Here is a 26,406-nt window from a genome sequence, read left to right as displayed (position 1 = left end):
ATATATGAGATCACTCTGTGGCGGCGGCCCTGGGCTGCTTGGGGCCCCTGGGCGGCCTGCTGGCCCCTGAGCTGCAGAGATACCAGAAACACATCAAAGGTTGGCATGGCAACCACAGACCGGTTCTGACCCAGTTATTCCAGACAGAAACAATCGGACCAAAAAACTTTTCAGTCCCTGACACCTTTATTTTTACACTGAAAAAAATCATCTTACGGAGTATTATTGGTTTGTTATTGATTTATTGGTTTAGTTTCTACTGTAAATCTCAGTAAACTTGAATTAAAAGCTGGTTTAAGTTAACAATCTGTTGATTAAACCATTTTAGTTTGGAAGATCTTTTCACTTACAGTATTTGTCTAGTGTTATAAATGAAATAATCTGCCAATAGAATATTCTTGTGAACCCAATATGACATGTTGGCTCTTCCTATAAGCTCAGTGTATATTTAACCCCTAGAGTCGCCATTTTTATGTTGATGCTGAACACATTCCACTTAAATGCCTTGTTCTAAATGAGAGAACTTCTCTGATAATAATGGTGAAACTAAATTGTGCTTGTTGGTACAGCAGAAGAGTTTATAGCTGAAGTGGAGGCTAACAAGTTGGTTCTTTTTACAGTTGTTTCACTTGAAAAGCCTCAGGGCTCATCTGTAATTGCACAAGTTTAACAATGAAGTAAGAAGAAATAATTTTAAAGAACGTTGTTCCATAGCTTTTTACAGGCCATGAATCAGCTCAGAAATCCCGCCGCAAATCATCTTGCAATCCCCTTGGCGGCACCGTTCTGTGGTCTGCTCTAGATTAAAACCCAGGCGTTTCTTTGGAATTGATTATTTAACTTTTTTTCCCCTTTTTCCAGCGTTACATTTTATCTCATCCCAGCAGAATGGTTGTCACAGAAGTCTTTTGCCGGTGAGCTGAAATCCTTCAGAGCAGGTATGAATAGAGGAAAGTGGTGGAGGGGCTGCTTCACTCCTGCACTCCACTGATAACTTCAACATTTGACCACGCATTGTGTTCAGGCAGCTGCTTTCATGAAAGCATGCAGCGATGCTTCCGCCCAAACAGATATTTGTTCTAAATTGACTTTGAGTTTCTTTTTTCAAAAGAGGCGAAAACTCCTGGAAAGGAAAACGGACGGCGTGCGGCTTCCAACGACCCTGATTGATGAGCTTTCGTTATGGGGAATCTGATTTTGTTGCTGCCTTTAAGCAAATCGAAGCGGTCGTGCTGAACAGGAGCTGGGCGAATCCTGAACCAGAGCTTACCTCCTATTTGGGACAGATTATTATTCTAGATTGTCAGCGGATTCTAGAGAACATTCTGGCGCTCAAGTGGCTTTATTATAAATTAGTCATGATTGAAAATAAACATTTCCGCCGCCTGTTGGATGGCACAGACCTGCTGCTAGCAGAAGAAAAAAGATGAAGTGCTTGCACGCTGATTTTCTAACTAGGTTATCGGTCACTCTTCCTGGCTTTCTTGCTCTCCTTTCTTCTATTTCCCCTTCTTCCTCTGAGCCGTAAGCATGTTAGTATTTGTTGGATGCCATTTTCATTATGTATTTTCATTTCTCTGAGAGACGACCTTTCAGAATAGAAAATCGAAAACTGGTGCTCCATAACCTAACTCAGACCTTGTTTCTGTTATCAGTGGTAACAACTAATGAACCATTTCAATACATCCGTCCAAAACCTGTCAACAATTTTTTTCCCCCTTCCATTTTTCTCAGCAAAGCTTTTTTCTAGTTCAATTTCATAGAAACATGCTTCTAATAAATCATCTGCTTTGTAGTGAATACTTTGAAATCATCTGCTAGGAAGAGAAAATTATAAAGTTGACGATTCACTAAAGAACAGAATCGGCTTGTTTCAATACCTCCTTGTCTATATATTTGTGTAACTACTACACAGTGCAACCTGCAGGAACTTAATGAACATCTGCAAGAAAAATGGGCATTTATATATGCAATGTTTGCAGGCTGGGAAAAAGTACAAAAGGATGTGAAATTGTCAGAACTGATTACTTTGGGAAGGCGTAAGCTAAATTTAATGGAACAAAAGAAGAGCTCACTCAGTGTATAATCAGTAGATTTGTTTCCACTGACCATAGAAGAGTGCAAATTCACATTTTGAAAATACATTTCCTTAATGGAAACAGGCCAATTTCACATTTTTACGGAATAGGATTAGGTGTTTAGGGGTTTTTTCAAATGTGATCAACAACCGGATGTTGCTACAGATGGGAAATACGAAGAAGAAAACAGGAAGTGGTACGAGAATCGGCATGTTTTAATGGCTTATCACGCAGACAATCTTAATCACACACAATTTTAATTGCATTTCTTATTTAAAAGAGACGCTAAAATAGTGAAATTGTATTTTTTTTGTCAAACTTTTGCACAGCTACTGCTGCTTTCGTGTTTCATATACTCATGGTTTGGCTTTTAAATCGCCGAATATTAGCTCCCATTAGCTACTGCTACATTTTATTTGTTTGTTTTCCTCCACCTTCCTGTTGAACGCAGAATGTTAATCCCAAAGACACGTTTGTCTGGATGAATAAAGGATTTTCCCGCAATGTGTCTGAGCAGCACTCAGAAATATCCAGTCCACAAAAGAAGAGAACAAACTCGGAGACAGCGAAGACAAAAAGCGCCTGTAAGACTCCGCTGAGAGTCGGTTGGGCTTTGTGCGAGAATTGAGTCATAAATTATGAACGTGGGCAAGTGAAGGGACACAATGAATCTCTGGAGTTTGGTTACAGTAAATGAGTGGGATGGATGTTAGTGGAACAGTCAGTAATTTTTTACCATAAAGATTACATTATAATAAATTAACTCTATACTTTGAAAAGAGAAAATCACCATTATCCATTTGACATTTTGCCTCTTTTAATTAATTCTTCCTGCACCCGCTGACATTTTACATCGAGCCACTGTGGGTTAAGCACCTCTCCTGTATGAAAAGCCACTTGCTAAAAAGAATTATGGGTGACCGAGCAGCTTGGCGTAATTTGAAACTGATTGACTTGGCCGCGTCACACCTGGTTTCATAACATTTTACATTCCCGATGCAGAGGGACGCATATACAGTAAGCAGCTCCAGAGGAGCAGAACCTTTTCATGCTCGTGTTTTTTAGCGAGGCAGAAAATGGCGTGGCTGCAGCCGCGTCGCCGCAGCAGATCTGAGCCATCACTTCAAAGAGACGGGGTGGAGGTGATCTTTGCATGACGGATGCAGCTCTCCTGGCTGCGGACGCCGTGCGACGACGGGCCGCTCCTATCTACGCTTCGCTGCCAAGCAAACTGCTACTCGAAACAAAACCGACAGCGCTTTTATCCACGATGGATTTCTGGTTCTTCATTATGTCTATAAAAAGTGTTGACATTTGATTTCTAAAGTGTTGCCCATGTGTCCACCAGGTTTAGGATAAAGCCATTGAAGCCAAAGGACAGTTAAATTATGCAGAAGCTATGTGTAGACTAACTGGGGTTAGTCTAGAAGTTAGTAGTTGGAAATGTTAGATTGCACAGTGTGCTGTAATTTGTTTAGATGTTATGTAATAGATTAACACAATTATTTAATATTTAGTCCCCTTTTACTTTGAAGGCACCAAATAAAAAAATTCAAAAAGTACTTATATTCTCCCAAACAAGCCTTTGTGGAACCTGCATCCTAATTTCCTGAATATGTTTATCAATTTAGGTTGGCACGATGTTTTATATATGTTTTCCTGTAATATAAGTTTCATGTGTCTGGATTGTGTTTTCTTACATCCACTTTTATAATAACTAGGTTGCCAGCTCTGGTGAGAGTGAACCGCTGAGACAGAAGTCTGCATGCAGAATTTAGGACGATACTCTTGGCTGGCATTTCTTTTTCATGTCCCCAAAAATCATTTTCTTTGTCATCTTTGCAGTGTGCAGCATTTCTGCATCAGCAAGTTTCATTTCTTTTGGGTTTTTTTTAGCACAATAAACTATTTGCTTCACTTTTTTTTCAGTTACTGTATGTTCATTTGAGTGTTTTAATACGAATAATCACAAAACCGGTTCACGGCGCTTTAAATGTTTTTTTGTTTTGTTTTTTGGAAATTGTCCAAAACCAAGTAATAGTTGCAGTTCTGGGTAACTTCTTCCAAAGACAAAAAGTGAAGCTTTGACTGATTATCTGCCATTCATCTCCTTTGTTTTAAACAGTAAAAGTGATGCTAATCCTTTTATCCGTCTTTCCAAATCTAAAGCAGCAGCTGGAAAAAACTGGATTTTGTTTTTGGGCTCATGACAGCTGGCACCAAACTTGGTTCAACTTATTCTTAGGTATTCTTCTCCCTAAAATCTTTAGGAATTGACCTTAAAAGTTTAGTAATTCTAAATATAAATGTATTGGTTTATTTAAGGAAATTACCAGCAATTCCTTGCATGACATTTTCTTGCAAACAGTTGCTAAACAAACTATTCACTTGCACTTTTCAAGCCAGTATCCGAATATCAGTTGACACTTTGTTGTGCAATAAAAGGTAGATTCACACCTCCCAGTCTGCTGTAACACAAAGTCAAAGTGAAGTAAATTTCACAGCAGTAAAATCCACACACTGGCCAGATTTTTGTGACTGTGTGAGCCAAAGGAGACATTAAGACTTCCAGTGAAATGATGGCGCCGAACGCACAACAGAGAAAGTTGGAAAACAAGCAGCAGAAGAAAAATAAATAAATATGGTGAGGAGAAATCTACCCATTTTTTGGTTTGGAGAACTTGTCTCTTAGTGAAAACGCACACAAAGCAACTGCAGCTTGTATTCAGTTTGACTGTCCTCTTTCCTGAGGCGACGAATCAGAAGCCAGCTCATCATCACCTCCTGAGAGTCTGGAGGGGAACATGGACATCTCAGAGCATTTGGTTTAACTGACCAAAAAATAGAGCGAGGTCCAAGTGGAGTACATCTGCAGACTTTAAGAGTGGCTTCAGCAAGTCAATACTGATTTAAATGGTCAATACGCATTTATATGCTGCTTAGGACCTGAGAGCTGTTTGGATAAGGGGCCATTCAAAACAAATCCATGTGCAAACATCACGGCCAGACTAAAAAATCCTTTTACCTTTTGAATCTATCCACATTTTCCAGTGGTGCAAACACAAACTTTGATTTTGTTCTATTCCAACTTCAACATCTTATCCACACGTTTTGTGACAAAGTTTTAAACGGGACTATTGTTTTGTTCTTTCCCTACATAATGTGTATTTGTTCTAGCCACTCTTCCATTTGTGGAGCGCAGAACTAGTTTGTCTTTGAATCTATGTGAGGTTTGTGTCTTTACACCTCCAGAGTTACTGGGACTCTTCTGATGGATGCCATTCTTGTGCTTGTCAGTTTAGCTAGATAATCATGTCTTGGTAGATTGTTCCATACTCTTTGGCTTCAGATGATGGATGGGTCGGTGCTTAATTAGACGTTAAAAGGTTGGAGTATTACTTTACAACCTAAGTTTATGGTGGATTTCTTCTTCTGTTCTTTGGTTTTCATGATGCTGTTTGGTCACTAAGGCTTTAAAAAAATCCCCAAAGCCTTTCAACAAGCAGCTGATTTATACTGAGATTAAATTACTCACAGATAGACTCTATTTGCTAATTAGGCGACTTCTGGAGGCAGTTAGTTGCTCTGGGTGGCATTTAGAGCGGTCGGAGTGAGCGGGGCGAATAGAAATGCACATCACCCTCTTCAGATTTTCATTCGTAAAAATATTTGAAAATGTGTGTATAATTTTCATTCCACCTCACAGTTTCCTATTCTATGTTGGTCTTTGACGTGAAATCCCAATAAATTGCAAAAACATTTGTGGCTGTAATGGAATAAAATGTGAAAACCCCTAAAAGGACATTGTAGTTTCCCAAACATCCATTGCATTAGGGTTTGCCTTAGGAGCTGCATTTCCAACGGCCCTAATTCACTTTCAAAGCACTTACAATTGATTACACATTTAGTTACAGAGACATGAGTGGGCAAAGAAGATAGCAACGATCTCTGCGATGGGGGCAAGACATGCACGGCTGCTCAGCGGTCTTTGAATAGGCCGAGACTGACGGCAGGAACGTGGGAACAACAGAATTGGGAATCTCCTCTTCTTCTTCTATGTACGTCAACCTGGGTCATTGGCACGCCAATCCGCACTCGGCCGACGGACAGACGCGCACACCTCTTCATGAACAGAGCACATCTCTTCCTGTCAGATCAGACCAGGGGGGTCAATGGAGGTCAGAGTGGCAGAGTAGGAGCAGGCAGACAGCTTGTCAGTGCTGCTGACAATCAGATGGACGGGCCAATACTTCAGGGATCCAGCATTTCACTTTCCTTATTATTAACATGCTGTACTACTGCAGTTGGACACGTCCTAATATGCTCATTCTGGTTGCATATTTACAACAAACATGAAAACGGCTCCGTCAGAAATTCCCTGATGAGTAAATTAGAGGGTTTTTTTGTTGTTTTCGTGACACTAATCGCTTTGTAAAACATTTCAGCTCCCGAGTCTCGTTTCGGGTTCTCCCCCCGTTACTTATTTGGCCCTATTGGCTCAAGCTGATGCATCCATTTGTCACTTGTCTGTATCTTGCTGCACAATCTGATCCCACGGTCCACATTAACATGGCTTTTCTAGGACAGCAGCTTCATTACCGAGGCCCGGCATGGTGAACCACGCCGGAGATACAGACCGAACATGGTGAGCAGAGGGGAGATGGGAAGATGAGCGGGGAAAGAGTGTGGGAGAAGCGGAATGATAAAGCAGAGGGAGGGAATATGGAAGAGTGAATGACGGATGCCAGTGTGGGAAGCGAGGGGGAAACGAGGTGACCAGATGAATCACCGGCCGGCAGATAATTGGACGAGCTGCACTCAAGGGAGCATCGCTGCGCCATGAAAAGTGACACCATGATTTGCAATTAACTGCAAGAGGTGGAATGGGGATTTTGTTCCCTTTGGATTTCTTCCAGGAATTTCATATCTGACAAGATGTTTGCTGTAATGAATCTGTTGGGCTGGAGGAAACATAATTATCGTTTAACTTATGTGACGGTGCTGCTCTGTAAGGACTAAATTTTCCATTTCAAGAGGCTGAAATTAGTGGGCAGCATCAAGAGGGGCAGCCCTTCAGCCATCTATCTGGTCATTGCATCATCTTAACATCTGAGGGAGCTGAATACCTAATGACACAGACCAATTAACATTGATGACTGCAACAGGACTGCTCTCACCATTCAGGCAGCTTTGACAACTGCCTGTTGAGCTGTTTTCAAAGTGAACAGCATGCATAAGTGAGTTACGATGCCTCTCGTGTGTTTTGCTGAACACTCTCCGACTTGTATGTTCACTGGGATTGCATGAAGTAAATGATGTATTAGATGAGAAGTTTGAGAGAGTCTTTGTTCTGTTTTTGCTCCAGCTTTGTCACGGAAGGATATTTTGAGAACAGAGTTAGATCTGATTTATGTAAAACTCGACTGGTTTGCAATGCTAAATTAGCAAGTATTAATCATTTAGAAAAGACTACATGAATTATATAACTTTTATGTGTCGTCAATTAACTATCCATACTATCCCTTCCGTGCTTTTTGACAGGAATGTGCACATGTTAAAGAATTTTGAGCAACAGAGCATGTTCTAATGCCAGACTGTAATCATATATTGCAGTTATTCATGAAATAAAGTCGGCTCCTCTTCCTCTACGGCAGCAATCGCTGGTGAAAAGCCTTGGTCATGTGTGACACTCATTTTCGCCAGGAAGATAATGTACCCTGAAATTTGATGGAATTGAGAATGGGATCTCGAAGCCATCCAGAACTGTGTGAGACTGATAGCCGCTTGCGGTTTCTCACATACATGCAGCATATTTAGTTCCTCCACTGGCAGCAGCTCAGGAAGGCAACCGTCATGAAACGGTAACAGACTCAGCCAGAGACATGCACAAACTATTTAAAGTCTACAAAATTAATGCTTTTATTCACAATATTTAGATTTTATTGAAAAGTTAAAACAGACTTGATTCAAAATCTTTGATCTGTAAACTAGAGTGCATGATTTAACCAGTTTGCATTTCATGTTATAATTTCATATGTTTTAGTGTTTTTTTTTCTTTTTTTTTTACTTTGATACTTTGTCTTTTATCTTTTATACTTGCTGTGGCATCGATTGCCCATTTAGGACAGATCAAATCTGAATCAGAAGAGACGGTAACTGGACAAACACTGAATTTTGTTTTGTGTCCTCAATAAGACTCACAGTCTTTTTAATGTTTAATGATGCAAGTAAAACTTTAGCAACTACTGATAACTGTGCTAACTGGACACCTGTGTAGGTTGCTACTTCTTTCTATTTGCACCAAGTTGGAATATTATTATCACCCAAATGTCTTAACAATGTAGGTAACGGTAACATTTGTTTTTCACCTTACTGGTAGCAAGTTTCCACTTCCTTTAACCAGTTTATAATATAATATAATTATAAGTTTTTAGCTGGTGTGTCTGTATAGTTGTTGGCAAAACAAATTAATGTATCCCACTACAAATGCGTTCCTAAAACAGGTTAAATTTTGTCGTTAATAGCGGTGAAGAGAAAATCACACAGGACGGAAGAACGAGACGACACGGATTCTGAGCTGAATTTCTTGATTGTTGCAATGTTATTTTGACTCTACTTTACGGTTTCTTGCGGCGCTGTAAATGTAGGCAGTAAAAATGCCCCTGTATGCATTTCCAACCTCATTAAGATTTCACGTTCTTCATCGAGCCCACGCAAGTGTTTTAAAGCAGGTATTCATCAAGCTTTTTAAATGATCTCAAATTGTGAGCTCTGAAAGTGCCGAAAAAGTGTTTCTGAGCATTTTGTGCTCAAACCACTTCCCCTTGTAATTAAAAATCATAAAACCACGCATAGTTGATATTGTCAGTTTTCATAACAGAGTAATTCCTGTTTGAAGCGGTAAAAGACATTAAAACTGTAAGGAGCGTCTGTAAACATGCCTATCATTTAAGCAGCGTTTCTAAAAAGCTTAGTGCTATTCAGGCATCTGTTTGTAGGAGTACTGAGTTAAATAGAGTGATTTGTGCAGTTAAACAGTTTAATTGCACTTAGATGAACAGGAGGAAGATCAAATATTTACTAGATGAGACGTTTTAAGAGGGATAATGAATCAGCTTGGAGCTGTTTTTTGAGAAAAACCAAACTCCTCTCTGCCATCTTCAAAACTTTTCTGACTCGGCCATTTGACTACTGGAGCAGTAGAAACATAACATCACAGCGTCTCCCATGCCGTGCATGAAACTGTTGAAGAACCGGAGAGATCCTTCAGAGACGGACTGCTGCATCCTAGATGCCCAAACAATTCCTATCGCATATCCTTCCTGCTATAACTACCACTCCTCCCAACAAACTTGCACAGTTTCTTTATTATTATTTTAAATAATACCCCAGTAACATGTTTAATGATCCTACTCAGTGTCTCATTCTAATCAGAATGTGTTATTTTTAATAGCTGTACTTTTTTGTCTTATGTTGCAAATTTGCACACACTCTACAGCCTCTTACTGTTGTTTACAGTTTTTACATTTCTTACATCAGTTTGAATGTGAATAGATTACCTAATTTTCCCCACTGTGAGAAAATAAAGAGTATTTTGAATTTTATTCTATGCTTTATAGAACTAGGACCAGTCCTGGTTTTAGCACAAAAACTGCTGTATTAAAGAACAGGTGTTTATGAGATGGTGACAAATCTCCTTTTTGTCATGCGTACTGTATTAGGGAGTGGATTAAGGAAAATTAATGTAAATATGCACAGTGACTTAAGGTTTCTATAACCCTCTGGTGCACTCAGAGGAAACAGATTTCTCGAGTCTTCAAGTGACATTTTCCTTTATTGTTAATTATTTAATTGTACTTTTAAGGGCAAAAAATGTCACTATGTAGGATGACCTCTAAATATTATTTCAACAAATGCCTACCTCTGTCTGCTGTCAGTTTCCCACTTCATCTTAAATGCAACAATTAACACAATGACCTGCTTTCTTTAAAAAAAAAATAGATTTTACTCATGAATTTTAGCAAATCTCTTATTTATGTAACAATTTTGAGAAAATGAGCTCAGAAACTGTAAAACATGTTGGATATTTAAGCGTGAAAATCAGCTCAATCTGTTTCTTTCTCCACCTATTTTTGACGGTATTGATCGAACCAGAAACGTGTGCAGCGCTGCGGAGAAGTGGGACGACCTTGTACGCTGGTCCTGATTGACAAAGTGGAGACTGATGCACCTGCATAGCAATGCAGGCTGTCAGGCTGTCGAGTTAAAAGTGTTAAAGACAAAGTGAACCAGGAGTTGGAGGATCCGTCTGGACAGGGAGGCTTTGGCACATCTCTGTCTTTGCTAACATTCACGTCTGAACTCAGAAGACACGGCCGCGTTGTCACAATAACCAATGAGGCAACAGTTTCAGCTGATGTTTGCTGTAACTTTATGACCAATTATATCAAAGGCTTACAGTTAAATAGACGTCACAAAGTTAAATCTAAAGTACCACAAATGACCGACAGGTCATAGATTTTCCTTCAGGTAGTTTCACCTAATGATGTCGGCATGGATGTTCTGCTGTCTGTACAAACCCAAAGTACCATTTGTAGCTTTTAAATGGGTTGTTTTAGGAGCACCTTCACTTTTTAGATGTTGATTTGGAAGATTTAATTCAGATGTTAACTTTATTTCTGTATTTTCCTCATAAAACAGCTTTATATGAATCATTCAGCTTGCAGGACAATATTAACTCACTAAATCAGCGAAGGAGAACTGCTGCCAGGCCTAAACTGAATAAATTATTTTCAAAGAGCTCACAAGTGTCTGTTTACTCCAGCTCAGGCTCCTTATTATTAATAGTTTATTTATTTTGATGCCAAAATATTATATACAACTTTCAATTCATGCGAATGTGTTCAGTTTTAAAAGAATGTGAGTTTCTGAGTGCATTTGTTGCTGGGGATTGCATTTCCGTCTTTGTCATGTTGAGTTTTTTGAATGTTGCATAATGTTTTGGTTGAACACTAAGGTTTCATGAACGGCTGAACAAGAAACGGCTCATTCCAACATGTATAAATGCTTCTTTTTTACCCCACATTAACTCCACCATGATGGAGACGATTACGCTGAATAGTAGAGCAGCTTCAGACTGACTGCTGACAAGTTTTAGGATGTTTTAAAATGCTCAAAATCAAAAGAACCAGATTAACTGAAAAGGAACCTGGAGCAGTGTTGTTGTGGAAACCACATTTAATCCAAAAATAAAGATCCATATGAGGGGAAGATTGATTGGAACATGGACTCAGCTTCTCTCCAGCCTTACTTCCAGTTAACCAATATTTAATAACTCCCTGCCGCTCAGAGCACCTGAAGTCATTTATTAAAGAATCGGGAGCCCATTAAAATGTAAACAAATAAATCAGACATGCAAAGTATAAACCGTGCGAGTGCGTCATGAGAGTGGAACGAGGAGCACACAGGAATCTTGTACGAAACCCCAGGAGGGAAAAACGAATGGTTACAAGCATGTATGCAGGGGCAAGCAGGACGGGGAAGGTAGAGCACACTTTCCCGCTCCTGCATGGTTTATTCATTTTTCCTACTTCGACACATTAGATTTGACTCAACCCATCAACGAGGGTCCTCTGCAGACCATAACGGGATGGAAACGTTTTAACCACATGTTGCAGCAGAGAGCAGTGCAACAGTACAGACCGCAGTGGATGCACAGATCATGTATGTGGTAAAGATAGACAACTGAAACACTTTAAAACCTACAAAATAATGTGAAATGCACCAAGCACATGTGCATATAGTTCAAATTGTGGTTTAATTTTGTGAAAAGAATAAGACTTCAGGGAAGGAGCAGAGTGCGTTTTCTATGCCTTCAACACGCCTTAATGATGTTATAAATATGCTTTCACATTTTACAAAAAGAAAAATAAATGATCCAAGCAGTAATTCTGGAAGTATAAATTAAACCAATATGTTGAAAGTCAAATAGGAACCAGTTTTGAAAACTGTACATTTGTAAAACCTTCTTGTGCATTGACTGTTATTGCTTAAACATTGTGCATGACCAGGGATCTCAACTCCAGTTTTCCAGTGGCTTTGACACAATCCTGCTCCATCACACCTGAATCAAGTGAACGGTTAATGGCCAGGCCTTTGGAAGTTTGTTGACATGTCAAACGGGTGTCTTGGAGCAGGGATGGGTCCAAAAGCTTTAGGGCAGCAGCACTAGAGAACGAGAGCTGCGTGATAATGTATGGGAAAAAACTGAAATGTTAGAGTACCAAAAACACAATAGGAGATTGAAAATGCTATCAAATACATTTATATTGACCAGAATCCTGATAATTTCATAACTTCATTACACTTGTAGCAAGGCTTGCTGTGTACAATGACAGTCAAAGCTCTCTATTTCGGGTACAGAAAATAAAAAATAAAAAGTGGGAAACTGGTTTGTTTCCCAACCTTTGAGACGTTTCATATGATCAGACTCGTTTCTGCTTTGCTTTGTTTGTGAGAAGGCTGTCAGAGGAGGCCATCAGAGAGTGTGAACGCAGGGGAGGCGGGTGCCTCACACAGTGATTCCATCCCACAGTCTGTTTGTGTTCCACTGATACAGCTCAGTCTCTGGACTCTGTCAGGAGGCCTGTTCCTGTCAAGTCAAATGAAAGCATTTCTCGCTCTGACACGGCGAACAGAGGGCCAAAGGGGTTCAAAAAGAGCTCGTAAAATGCACCAAACCTAAGCGTATGTCCGCAGCAGAATGCAAATAGAAACCGTACAAGTTCAACAGCTCACAGGCAAGTCCAGGCTCAGACAATGTATAAAAAAATAGTGCACACTTTCCTTTCTTGCTGGCATTTCTTCTAAATGTCAAATCATTCACCTGGAAAGAGTTCCACAGACCTTCAGGGATTGTCTTTGAGAATGTCAGACTAAACAACGTCTATGTGCAAAGCTTCGGATTGAGTACAGTGTCTACAGACTTCTTACAGCGAAGCCTGAGGGGAGGTGAGACATGCAGGTCTCAGATGACTTAGTCGCATTGCCTTAGCAAGTGTGCAAGTAATCTCAGGCTATGTTTTGTCTTGTAAACAATGCAGTGGAAGCGCTGCTTGACCCTATTTCCTGTGCATTATTAAATAACCCTCTACATCCTCCTATTCCAGTGATTTCTACAACTGTCCCTAGGGAAGCTCAAATAAGGGGAAAAAAGGCAGACTTCCACCAAATGCCATCAAACAAGTCAGTGGTATTTACTACCATCATCTGGACTTTGTCTCAAGTTTACTTTAAAAGGACAGTTCTGACAGAGTCGATGAATTAAACCGGCCAACCACATAAAAGGTAACTGTAGTTTATAAAACCTGAGGCCATTAAACAAACACTGGGTGAACTCGGTTACACCTGGGGCATAAACAGGCCCTTGATTTGCAAAAGAAGAGCCGACACAGTTTGCAATAACAGTGACGGTGATTGTTGCTGGACTAATTGGTGTTAACCCCAGCTCTCCTCCACCAGATGTCTCAGATTATGCACCAACGTCTCAAGGTGACAGGAATGTTTGGCGGTTTGATTTTATCGGCAATAACCAAGGTCGGAGCGGGAGCTAATCTGATGTGTGTGTGTACACAGTACTAAGCTTTGTGTCAAGTCATCTGCCTTGTAGGCAGCAGCTCTAATTCAGCTTTGATATCACACATGCTCCATTGTTTCGCTGGAGATGTGAAAAGCAGAACCGTTTCACACTGTTGGGCAATTTCTAAAGCGCCTGGAAAAATTTCAACTGCTTTTTTTTTTTCTTTCTTTCTTCCTCACACTTATTTTTGAACTTCAAAGAAACAAACTTTTTTTTTGGGATTGATCATCTAAAGCAGCGAGAAACAAGTTGCAGTGGCTATAAAAAGTGTGCGCGGCCTAGTCAAAGGCCGGGTTTTGGTCAAAAGATGAATTGCACCTTTGCTGCGACCTGCTGTACATCTTGTACTATTGAAATGAAAAACAAACAAATCTGTTGGAGCAAGATGGCTCAACTTAAAATGACCTAATTACATAAACATGCACACCATTAAGCTAATGCTTCAGTCTTCTTGTTACACAATTATTTAAATTAAAGAGAATCTAATCGACCTTAAATCAAGTTCAACTGTTATAATAGGATCTTCTTGAGTGTGATGTGGTATTGTGTCAGTGACTAACCAGCCTTATTGCAACTTGACCACCAACTACTTTTACTGCTCCCCTTTTTAGTTTCTTTAAATAATCAATAAGATGCTTGCATAAAACCTTAACGAACATACATTCCTACAGAAATTCATGACTATTTATCCAAAAGACCCTTAAATTCCCAGCGTGAAAGAAAGAAATGGAATCTCTGTGATGAGAACCTAGAAATGCGTTAAAAACATAAAGTGCCTTCATTGGGTGATCAGCTGTTTATCAGCTTCTGCCAGGCTGGTAATTACAACAGCAATACCTCCAGGAAGGCAGTTTGACTGTTATTGCCTTTTCAGAAGAAATCAATTCATTGGCTTGCACTTAAAAGTAAGTTGATTGATGTTGGTTTAATTGCAACGTGTCATAAATACTGCCAGGCGATCTGTGGTAAATCATCGAAACGTATTGGTAAATCGAAAGTTGTGTGCAACAAGAATCCCTGCTGCCTGCTTTTTCTTTCTCAATCATCTTTTGTATCTGGTGTCGTTTTCTTGCTTCCAGCATCAACTCCAAACGAAAAGCAACCAAAGTCTTTTTACGGTTGGCTTTCGTCCCCTGAAATACCGAGCTCTCTCTCCCCGTTGGCTAATTGCTTGTTAGTGCTCCTGGCCAACAAGAAGCAAAAGCCACACAGGGCTACTTCAAAAACGCCCACGCGCGCAGCGTCTGCAGCGGCCCACTGAGATATTAAGGCGCTCTGTCGTGTTTGTGCCATTTACGTTACGAGAGATGGGGTTTCTGTTGTTAAGATTTAAACAGAACATCCCAATCTTAACCCAACGCTTTCTTGACTTTGTGTCCTCGTTACCAAACTCTTGTTGAACTGTTAAAACAAAAACTTTTTGTGTGAATGCAGTTTGAATTCTCTGTGTTGTTATTTTGGTCCCAGATGTCTTTGAATGTTCTGTCATGGAGGTATTTGGCTCTCTGGCAATTTGTAATCGCTTCTCCCTGTCGAGCGCAGGTGACAGCAGATTGGTCTAGTGAAATCTGAATGCTTCGTGGAACAAATGATAACAGTCCAGCCAAACACTTGAAGTGGCCGTCTGGAATTTTCTGGCACTGAGGCTCCGAGTAATTGGGAGCTGGGAATGGAGGCCCGACATTAATGCCGGATGAGCGACAAGACTGAGGAACACCTGAGGTTTTTGGAGAGCGCGTCACATTTGGAGGAACCTCCAGAGATCTTTAGAACGTTGCTGTGAATCCTCTGCTGCTGCTTCGATGCTGTTCAGATGCAGGAAATAAAATGCTGCAGAGAAAGGACGATCCAGTTCAGCAAAGTTCGTCCACCAAGGATGATCTGCATCAAGCTTGATTAAAAAGAAAACCCCGCTCTGCGACGTGAGTAATAAGGACAAACAGATTAGAACATTTTGAAGCTCTGGGACATTTTTACGTTCTCGTCTAAGAGGCATCAATCCATGTCCTGCAATTCAATATCACAGCAGAGCCAAGAACTAATCATTGGTATGAATGCTTCTTTGAACCATTGCCAAGTCTGCCATTTTTTATACACACACAAATACGGTGTGTGTTTCATATTAAATGTTTCAGCTTTAATTTATAACTTCAAAAATCTATACTGTAACCTTTCTGAAATGTAAACATGTAAACCTTTCTGAAATGTAAACAGTTGACCGGAAATATTGCAACCCTGATTTGTTTAAATATATAAACATGTATAAACCCACTCTAGAAACATAAACAGTTGTTTTATCAAGCATTAATGGATGATTTAATTCCTCTTTAGACTCTAAACCTTTACATTTGTACATAGAAGACAATATAAAAATTATTTCTATTTTATTACAGCTGTTTATCGAACTTTCTTTTTTAAAGACATGAATAAATATGAATATTGTGATTATTATCTCTTTCTGCCAGGCTAGTTAAACAATGGTGCGGAAGTAGACAGTGTTTCTAGCTGATGGATCATGTTAATGGAGTAAGTGGTGGTAATGGTCCCACAGAACATGATGATGCGGATCCTTTCAGCTCAATACGACATTGAATGAACACAAAGTTGCATTGTGAGACAGTTGATTGCCCTTTTCATTGAAATTGCAGGCTGCCACCAGGAAACAATCCCAATATGTGGAAAATTAGTTGTATTGCAAAGGTGAAAGGACTTGGCAGGAAATGGTAGGTGTATTATAAGCCTGGCGGGTCACCAGGCTTTATTTGTGCCCCCACCAGGCTTGACATTGTTAATTTTTCATTTTATTATTGCCTTTTTAAGACTCTATAGTTGATATTTAGGCATTAATCTTCCAGTCTTCTAATAATGCATAACTATCAAAAGAGCAAGTGATATTTTCAAATTTCCTGTCATCTTAAAACATGTCGGGCAGCTGGATGAATAACTTCCCTAGCGCCCCTAGCACCGGGCTTAGCAAGTTAACCCTGAGCTAGATTATTGTTTTGGAGTTATTTCTAAGCAAACTGCCTATTTTGAAGCTGTATCAAATTTCCTTTCAGTGTAAACCTCAACAAAAGTCGGTACATTGTTCAACTGAGAGTCATTCTCTCTTTCTGCTTCCTGCTCTCCCTCCACACCTGCAATCCATTAGCTAATCAGCCCTTGTCTTTTAGTCTGCTGTATTTTTACACCTCTCTTTCCTAGTTCCTCCTGTTACATCTTGTCATTTTCCTCCTTGTACCCAGGCTGTATGTATGTAAGTTCTTGTACATGATCGTTTTTTCTTTGAATATATCACCATCTTCTCAACGCTCCATTCTGTCTGCGTTCGGGTCCACCGTATGAGAATTTGTGAAACCACAGTGGCAACATCAGTCTTTTCTGAAGCCTTACTGAAACAAAATGGAGCTGGAGATGATTTAATCTGCAGATGGTGAGAAAATCAAATAAAAAAATGTGCCAGAACATGTGAAATATCCACTAATATTCTTATCCACAGTGATCCATAAATGTGAACGTGGGCTTGATGGATTCTTTAGACACCATAGGAAGAAACTGACAGGAATTGGAGATGATACAGTTTGAAGTAAGTATTCCTGTAGAATGTAATTTACTTGAAGTTAAGTTTTATTATAGAATCTGAATCTACATGCTGGACAGAATTACTACCTCTAAATGTATTCAGTGTGTTCATATGGTCTCCTTTCTGCAAGCATATTCTGAAAGTGAAACATTAAGGGTTAAAATGGGCCATTTTGTTTACAACTAGTTGCACTTGCTCTCATGTGGAGTCAGTATCTGAATTAGAGACAAAGTGTCGATTTACGACGTCTGAACTGGTTCCAGAGCCATGAATGCCAGTTTAATCACAGATCCAGTTCCTTACCTGTAAATTCATTCACAGGCAGATGGTGAATCATATCTTAAGCACCGTTTTCCAAACACGTCTCTACATGTTGCATTTGAAATGTGAGCTTCATGTTTGAGCTCATCCTGACAGCAAACTCAATTCTTACGCCACTGAAACCATTCATATGTTGGTGAAATATGCTGACTGAGTGCTTAAGTACTTCTTATTCCTCCATTCCCAAGTCCTTTGTTCCAAATGCAATTACTTGGGTTTGTTTCATCTAACACTCTCTGACTACAAGATAATGACCTTAAGGAGGAATCGCCCTCCTCCCATCCTTTCCAATCAATGCCACTTCATGCAGTGGTTTAGCGGCACCTCATAAAGCGTAGCTCTGCAGTCATTCAGCGTCTGATAAGGAGGATAACAAAGGGTATAGTGGCCACTTGTCCTTCCAGCTGAAAAAAACGGCCTCAGCATACGAGAATCTGAATGCTTTGAAGTGAGGAAATTGCAACGTGTCGAAATTTAAGGTTAAAAAACCATTTGCAGTTCTGATTATAAGTTTATCACTGAAGCATATTAAATTGTGGCTTTGAAATTATGTTTTTGACATTTATTTTACACTGATAACAGCAAACGGTGTAACTGAATCTTAAAAGTTAAATGCAAGAACGTGAACATAAATATACAGGAATATGAATTAAATGTATGAAATCATCGAAGAAATGTTAAATGACGTAAACTTTACTGGCAAACGATCTCAAAACGAAACGCATAAAAACTTCAAAAGAAATTAATAAATAAAAACAAAGTTTTTGACATACTGTATATCTGTCAAAAAAAGAAAAAAAGAAAAGTGCAACAAAGTAATTTTGGAACTGCAGTGAAACGCAACGTGAGCCGTTATCCACAAACAGAAAGACTAATGGAACGGTGGCGAACCAGTCCAAGAGTGACAGGCGAGTCAAAATGACTCGACTCACCCAGAAGGCCATTAAAGGAATCCAGAACAACATCCAAAGCACTGCAGGCTTCATTTGCTCCAGTTAAACTCAGTGTTTATGATTCAACAATAAGAAACAGAGACTGGGCAAAAATGGCAAAAGCAACAACAACAAAAAATGAATAAAACAAAAAGACATCTCTCAAGATTTTCCAAAAACATACTGATGCTGATACTGATCAGACTTTTTGGAAAGTATGTGAACTGGTGAGACAAAATTGGGACTTTTTGGCGGATCTGTGCCTCGTAACATCTGGTGCAAAACTAACACGGTAATTCCAAAAAATATCGTGCCCCCAATCAAATGATGGAGATAACGTTAAGATTTGAGACCACTTTGCTGTTCATGACCTGGAATACTTGATGTAATAACTGGATCAGCAGAAAATGTGAGTTAAAACACCCTTCATCTTTGAGGTAGTGGTTGGAACCAAGTTGGCATAATCACCTAAAACATTTAGTGAGCCACTACTTTTTCACAGTCAAGTGGACTGGAGCACAAAAACACACAACATCCCAGCCGGTCGAATACTCTTCAGCAACTTGCACCTCAAACACAAACTTTTTGATGCCCTCAAGAATTTTTACATTTCCTTCCCACAGTTGGTTCCTCTATTGTTCACAAGTTGGGAGCTTCTGAAAACCTTCTCCTTGTTGTGCTTTTTCTGCTCCAAATTAAGGTTATTTATGTTTTTTTCTTTGTTAGTTTGTTTGGAATAATCCAAGGCCTAATCACAGAGGAAGCTGAAACTCTAGTGCCGTTAGCCATCAGGCTAAATGTCTTCTGGATAATGAGACACAACCAAGACTGAGTCGTTTAGTGAAAATAACCAGAATATAATGTATGAAGAAGTCAATAGAAGGCAGTTCACACCTGTTGACATCTAATCAAGCATGGTGGTGGCAGCATCATTCTGTGGGACTGTTTCGCTGCCAGTGATACTTGATAATTACAAAATCTAGGTGAAATAATGAAGATAAAAGGATTGCTGGAAAAGTCATCAACTTTACCTCAAATCTACCGCTCTCTTGCTTTTGAAAAACTAAAGAAAAGGAACATTAAGCCTTTAGAGGTTTTCAAATATAATGGTCATGTGACCTAGGTACACTTTTTAAAGGGGCATTTAACCAAATAATAATTGGAAACTAGTCTATCTTGGAGCTTGTACGCACCTCATCCTGTGAGGTCTTCTGTATCTATTTATTTCTTTTAGAATTTATTGTGGAATTCATTAAACGTGTTTGTTTGATCATAAATCCCCTCCTCAAAAAAAAGGGAAAAAAAATGCATCATTAAACGCTCAAAGGCGCATGACGTTTATGGTCACAATGACTGCATGCAAGCGAGTTGAACTGCAGCTGGACATTCATCGTGCTCATCCAGTTCTCCACATATATGTGAATGGTATGTTTACTGTTACGCAAAACCACTTCACAGAATCTCCTTTCATCCCTCCCTTTGGATTTCCATACATTAGTCAAGCCATTTTTCTGCTTCTGCCAACGTGACAGCGAACAGAGCCCCCACCCTCCACCCCCCCGACTCATCCACACCAGGCAAAAATAAAATTTTAATTACGTAAAAAAATAAAACAGCGGTGTAATGACGGGGAAAAGAAAGCGATTAGAGCAGGAGCTCGGTGGCGAATACAGAAGCCTGCTGTGGTTGAAAGCGTGATAATTAGACATTCCTTTCTGTGAGTGCCAGATACAAAGATTCGCTAATGTGCACCGAGCACAACCGGGACGCTCGTGTCCATGGAATAATGTCTAAATTTAACTTTTGCAAAAAACGCAACCTGGTCTCGAACACTGATTCCACAGCTGCCAAAAACACAGATTTAGAAATATGTGTTCAATGTGCATTCATGGTAAGTAGCAGCTCTGGCATGAGCCTCCTCCTTCTGTCTCTTCTCTCTGTATTCCATATGAATGTTGCCAAGAAAGCAAGTAATTTGCACTCTTTACACGTTTGGAAGCACAATCACGGCTGACGTCTTCATATGATGAGAACCACGTAAAACTGAACTCAAACCTGCCAACATGAGTTCTGTCCACAGGGGGCACTGTGCTCCACATTTAGGCTCATAAACGGGCAGATGATGACCAATCGTCACCTTACTTTAATCTGTGATGACCAAAGCGTTTTTAACACGGGTTGAATTGGGGCAAATCACACAGCTGTCCTTGGAAAACCTGAGCAGGTTTACAAAGTCTGTAACAACAAAGACAGAAAACTAATCAAACGGCTTTACAGTCACGCAGCAAGCAGACCTAATCCATCACCATCAGCGTGGAAGACGGGACGATAAGTGAAAATAGACAGCAGAAAGTCCAGGACGCGTCCTGGAAGATGCACGGAGAGAAAGCAGCAGAGATGAAATGCAGTGCAGAGACGTGGGTTGAAGCAATAGAAAACAGCCAAGAGGCAGTTTAGTTCATGATGTGGAAGCCCCACCTCTAACCCAACCAGGCAAGCTACAGACCCAGAAAAGAGCCAAACCATCCAAAGATATCGGCCAGTGTCTGAGATTAAACGTTGATTGGGAATGATCAAATTTCCTGGTACAGTTGCGTCAACATTTTTGGGTCATTTTTTTTAAAAGAAGGGTGAAGACATTTCTAAAAAATGTTGCAGTTAGGAATGTTAAACAGAAGGATATATACTTTAGGTGGCCAATGTCTTTCAGCTGTAGATAATTACAAATCTATTTTATTGTAAATACAGGAACTTGGTATATGAAGGGCAGCAGCCATAACGAGTCCCTTGATGCTAGCTCCTAAAGCTAACCCTCGCTAGGCTAGTAGGCTTTAAAACTACAATATGAAGTCACTTTGGTTACAAATGTAAGTTGCGTAAAGTAAGTGGATACGTTTACTTGTCTTGCATTTAAATGACCTTTAAGGAAATTAAAAATTAGTCCTGACAATTTGAGTATTAACCAGACATTACAGAAAAGTACATTTACATTCTCGCCATACCACTACTCAGAAATCGATTAATAAATCGCATTAAAACTTTATTTGCAACATAAAGTAGTAAGTGTCAGATTTTCTATGGTTTCTTGTGAACCTCTAGTTCAAACACAAAAATACCTGAAGTTGGTCATTCTGAGCTTACTACGAATTCCTTAAATCAGAGTTTGAGATTTTAGACACTTTTATTCTATTTGTTGAAACACTTTCAGTGTTTTTTTAGAATTCATTTAGCTAAGTGCAGTTTTTCTTTTACTACATATTTACTTTTGTAAAAACATAAACACTGTCATCTCATGTTTGTATTTGGTACAAATTCTGAGGAGGCTCCTAGGACCCCAAACTTGTTGATTCATGACCCATAATTGGCCCTCCGACCCCAACTTTAGAAACATTGTTCCAAATGGCAGCAGCTTGGATTTCCTGATTATAAAGTCCAGCTATAAAAGCAGAACATTAGTACTCCAATCACAAACGTCTTATCATTCCCTTTATGAAATTGCAGAGCTGAAACTCGACCTTCCCACATGCCATGCATCCGTGAGACACCCAGGCGACACCAGCCCACTCTTCAAACAAGTCCAATTACAGCTGGGAACTCAAAGTCAAGCCATTCAAGCTCATTTAAACGCACAGCACTGGGTCAAAGTGAACATACTGTGTTGCTTCTGCTGTACAGCTCCTCTAAGCAAAGCATTATAACCTCGAATCCCTCAAATTTACATTTCGTCAGATGCCCGAGTAGCTGTTGGAATAACACAATAATTGTCCTTCTTATCAGCAGAAGCAGAAATGATTTCCTCTCCACATCCATCCATCCAGCAACAAGAGTCATCAATTCCATACAAACCACTGAATCATGCAAATTCAATTTTCTTTTAGCATCTCAGGGAGATAAAATGGTCAGACTCTAAAACCTACCTCAGCCACCACCACCAGCCGCCCCGCCGCTCTGATGATCGCAGCCAACACTGAAAACGAAAAATCTGCCCCCTTCCGCCAGAAACCATCGAGCTGCTCTGAGTTGATGTTTTGGTTAGAAAAGAAGTGAAACGCGGTGGAGCCAAACGCGATGACGCTAAAAAGGAAACAGACGTCTGAGTGAAAATGAACATTTCTCCCTGTTAGATTCATTGAAGAAGAAAAAAAAACTACATGTATCTATTTCAGTGCATGACTTATATTTATGATAAACAAATGCAACCGAATGTGAAAGACGTGTTGTTCCAAATCCGGTCTGTTGCGCCGTTTTACGCACATCTGGCGCGGCTGCGACGCAAATCTTCTCTATTTATCCCATCTTTTTTTTTAAATGACCTTAACGATTCTTAGTACAAAATTTACCATCACTGCCGAACATTTGGAGGATTTAATCGGAATCTATAATGCGTGCGCGTCTCTTTGAAGCGTCTGTTTGGACATATATACAATAAAATGATCTTATTAAACACCACTAAGCTTTCCGGGTCTGTGTTCGGCTGCTGTACATTCATGGATTTAGGTTTAATGACACGGCGGACACCAAAGGATGAAAACTTGATTCTGATCCAGTTGGTTCATGACAAATAAAATAAGTTTGTTACATGCGAGGGCGCGCGTGCATCCAGCGCGCATCGAGAGCGCAAAGAAATTTAAATAAATAAATAAATCAATAAATAAGCAAAGGAAACATCTTGTAAAAGAAGTTCAGCAGACTGGTTGGGAATAAACTGACAGGCTGATGTTTCAACCTGCTTCAGACAGTCAGTGTTTGGGATCGCGCGCAAATTGTGCGCAGAGAAATCCATTGAGAAAATTCGCATTTGCACAGATTCACAAAATGCACCACGTCCATCACCGGAGTCCGGAAGAGGCTCCGTATGGCAGCTGAGGATCAAACATTCCACCGACATCACCGCTAATCTCATCAGTAAAATGTCGTAAACTTGCACACCTTCGTGTTTTTCCCCCCAGCTAAGTTACAACCGAGAAACGGAGAAGAACAACAACTTCGGGAAATTCTGCAATATTTCTTCACGACATTGTCACCATGGATGCTAATTAAACTATTTGAGAAATGTGGCGGTCAGCATCTGGAAAGTCTGAGCTTCCAGGCTTACATCCTCCTGCAGAAATGATCCACGCTGTCAGGAAATAATATTTTTTTTTAAAAGCGCTCAATTTGGAGCTTTTAGATGAACCAGTTACTGGATGCGCCGGGATGCAGGTCGGCTGTTGCACATGAGTGACGGGGGGGGAATAGATCGAAGCTTACCCGAGCACATGCCGTCCCGATGGCGTCTTTTGGGTCGCTTCATGCCACCGTGGCTGCATGTCTGAGGACATGCTTGTGGAGACGAGGTTCTGGAGACGAGAAGCGCGTCGGCTGCACAGGAGAGAGGAGAGGAGGGGAGGGGAGGGGAGGGGGTGGAGGGGGCAGAGAGAGAGCGCAGGGGAAAGTGAAGAGGGGAGATGTGAGAAGTGAGCAGGCATCTCCAAGACTGCGATGAGTCTGTTCTTGTCATATATGTTAAGGAAGTAGAGACGGCGCGTGGTTAAAATGAACCAGGTCAAAGGTGAAGTAGATTTGGATGTAGACATGCAAAATCACAATCACTGCTCACCTTTTAAAATAGAAATTAAACTTGTAGGGGGAAAAAACTGCACCCAACAAGAAAACTCTTAAATGTAATGCTTTATTATTTCTATTGCACAGTGGATATTGTTCCCTCTGGTTTGATTAAACACGTTGCTTTTAATTAATTAAGCTATGACAAAGTCAAATGTGTATAAATATATATTTTGTTTTTTTATTCACGCTTACTTTTCATTATTTTAATAACTGCTCAAATCGAGATTAGTAGTAAAAAAAAAAATGATCAGAATGTTTTACTGACATCTGCTGGGGGAGAACTTAATGCTGTTGTTTCCCTCTGTTAGCGCCGCTGGGCCAGACCACCTCACAGCAGATGGATCCCCATAGCATGATGCTGACAGCACTATGTTTCACCCTACATACAGATAAAAGCCACTAATCAGTTCCTGCCTCATGTTTTCTGAACAGCTGTAACATTATGTTCTCATTTCTGAACTCCAACTTCCATTAACTTATGCAAAACAAAAACAAAAAAGCTATGGGAAACTTGGTGATGACCTCAGGCTCTGCCTTCCTGAGCACAAAGATATAATATTCCCCTTTCACAGTTAGTTTCAAACACCTGAACTAATAATGTGTCAGTCGGAGCTCATCTGGAGGACATTTCTGTTTTATTCTAATGAATGTGATCTAAAATATGTATTCATATGTGTTCAGATTTAATCGAAATGTGCCATTCTGTGTCAGCAGTCAAAAAACAAAATGCATCAAGTGGAAGTTGCTTAAGTTTTGCAAGTCTGCTCTAGTTCAATTATTTAACAATGTACCTGCAAAATCTAAGACGGCAGTCGTCTGAAAGGAAGACAGCTTGGATGTGAAACGGGAAAAATGAGGAATTAAATAATGCACAAAGTACAGGTTGTTCTCATCTTGTCACAGATGTTTGACGCGTTTTGACGTGTTTTCACAGCGCCAGAGCAGCTCCAGGAAGGCTGACGCCGAATCTTATAAACACGACAAAAAGACCTGTCTGCTCGCGTTCGGAAACCTGAAGACCGGAGCCAAAAACGCAGCGAATTCACCCACCACATCCTATTCACAATGCATCTGCAGCACATGACTCACTGTTTAGGCAAACAAAATGTCCATTACTCATGGAAGAGTGTGCATGTGTGCATGCTGGTGCCGACAGCAGTCGCCTCATTGGCCGTGGACGGATCACGTGCCGCAAACGCTCCTGTGTTATGCTGATGAACAGGACGGCCTCAAAGGCCGGCTTGAGTGCACCGCAATTAGTTACAGAAAATCACAGTTTTAATGGACTCTGTTTCTGCTAAACTAAGGGAGACGGTGAACAAAGAGTCATCTATCATGTAAATGGGAAATGCATCGGATATGTGCATATGTAGAGGTAAGTGCTGATGTACTTTTTTCTTTTATGGCGTCAGGATTGTCGGGGCGTTTTGTTTTAAACTCTGACAGCAGCTTTTTGCTCATAACTTGTAGATTTTCATCTTTTCCTTCCAGGATAAAGTGATGTCGTTACTGTCCATCAACACGGAGATGGAGATTTGTCTTCGACGGGAATCATCTTTACATCTGCAAACTGAAACGCCACAAATAGACGCTATAAAGCAACAAGTTCACCGGCTTGGATCCAATAAAGACGATCAAACCTTCGCTAAAACAGAAACAAAAATATCTGGAAATAAGTTGATTCATGAGGAATAAAAAGCTCAACAAAATGAATGGATTTGTTTTGACATATAATCACGTTTTCACAATAATTTACTAGCCAAGAAGGTTCAAATCTATTTATATTATCTCCAAAATAAGCTACAAAGTAATCTCCACAAGTCAAAACTTTATCTGAAAAACAAGAACACTTAAGATGTTTATTTTTGTGGATGTCATTTATCATTGGGCTCTTTATAAGAGAACAAATCTGCAGTTTCATGATCAATTCAACGGGTAAATTCTAAAATTTTATTGAAAAGTTTGAGCCGCTTGTAAGAATTACTTTCAGTTTTAATAGAAAATGAGTCATGAGAAGACCGAGCACTTCTTTTGTCTTTTGTTGTTTTCAAAAAAAATGTTTAAATCAAAATCAAATGTTATTTGTACAGCACATTTCAGCAGCAAGGCATTTCAAAGTGCTTTACATCATTAAACACAAAAACAAAGAGTCATGCAACATTGAATAAACAATCAAAAACATTGACAATAAATAATGCAACCTGGTTTGTGGAAGATTTCTCAAAGCGCTGGGAAATGAAGGAAAGC

At 39.9% G+C, this 26,406-nt stretch overlaps 1 protein-coding gene and 1 long non-coding RNA gene across 3 annotated transcripts in view; one reads left to right on the top strand and one right to left on the bottom strand.

The window, feature by feature from the left end:
• LOC103459118 (uncharacterized) overlaps positions 1-1,562 on the top strand; it is a 39,940-nt gene extending 38,378 nt beyond the window's left edge. The window contains exons 3-4 of the long non-coding RNA XR_532679.2: positions 862-938; positions 1,112-1,562. This is a non-coding gene — a long non-coding RNA (uncharacterized LOC103459118). The remainder of the gene's footprint in view (positions 1-861; positions 939-1,111) is intronic.
• Positions 1-23,957, bottom strand: part of chrm2a (cholinergic receptor, muscarinic 2a) — a 78,988-nt gene extending 55,031 nt beyond the window's left edge. The window contains exons 1-2 of one of the 2 annotated variants that reach the window (XM_017302827.1): positions 23,803-23,957; positions 22,470-22,626 (exon numbers count right to left, since the gene is read on the bottom strand). The gene's annotated coding sequence lies outside the window, so the exon portion shown is untranslated. The remainder of the gene's footprint in view (positions 1-22,469; positions 22,627-23,802) is intronic. The other variant, XM_008400395.2, reaches the window with a different exon arrangement.
• Positions 23,958-26,406: the final 2,449 nt, after the last annotated feature.

The sequence above is a fragment of the Poecilia reticulata genome, linkage group LG23, assembly GCF_000633615.1.
Source record: "Poecilia reticulata strain Guanapo linkage group LG23, Guppy_female_1.0+MT, whole genome shotgun sequence".
NCBI classification, from domain to species: domain Eukaryota; kingdom Metazoa; phylum Chordata; class Actinopteri; order Cyprinodontiformes; family Poeciliidae; genus Poecilia; species Poecilia reticulata.
Note: the sequence above shows the minus strand (reverse complement) of the source record. Positions and strands in the feature narration are given on the sequence as shown.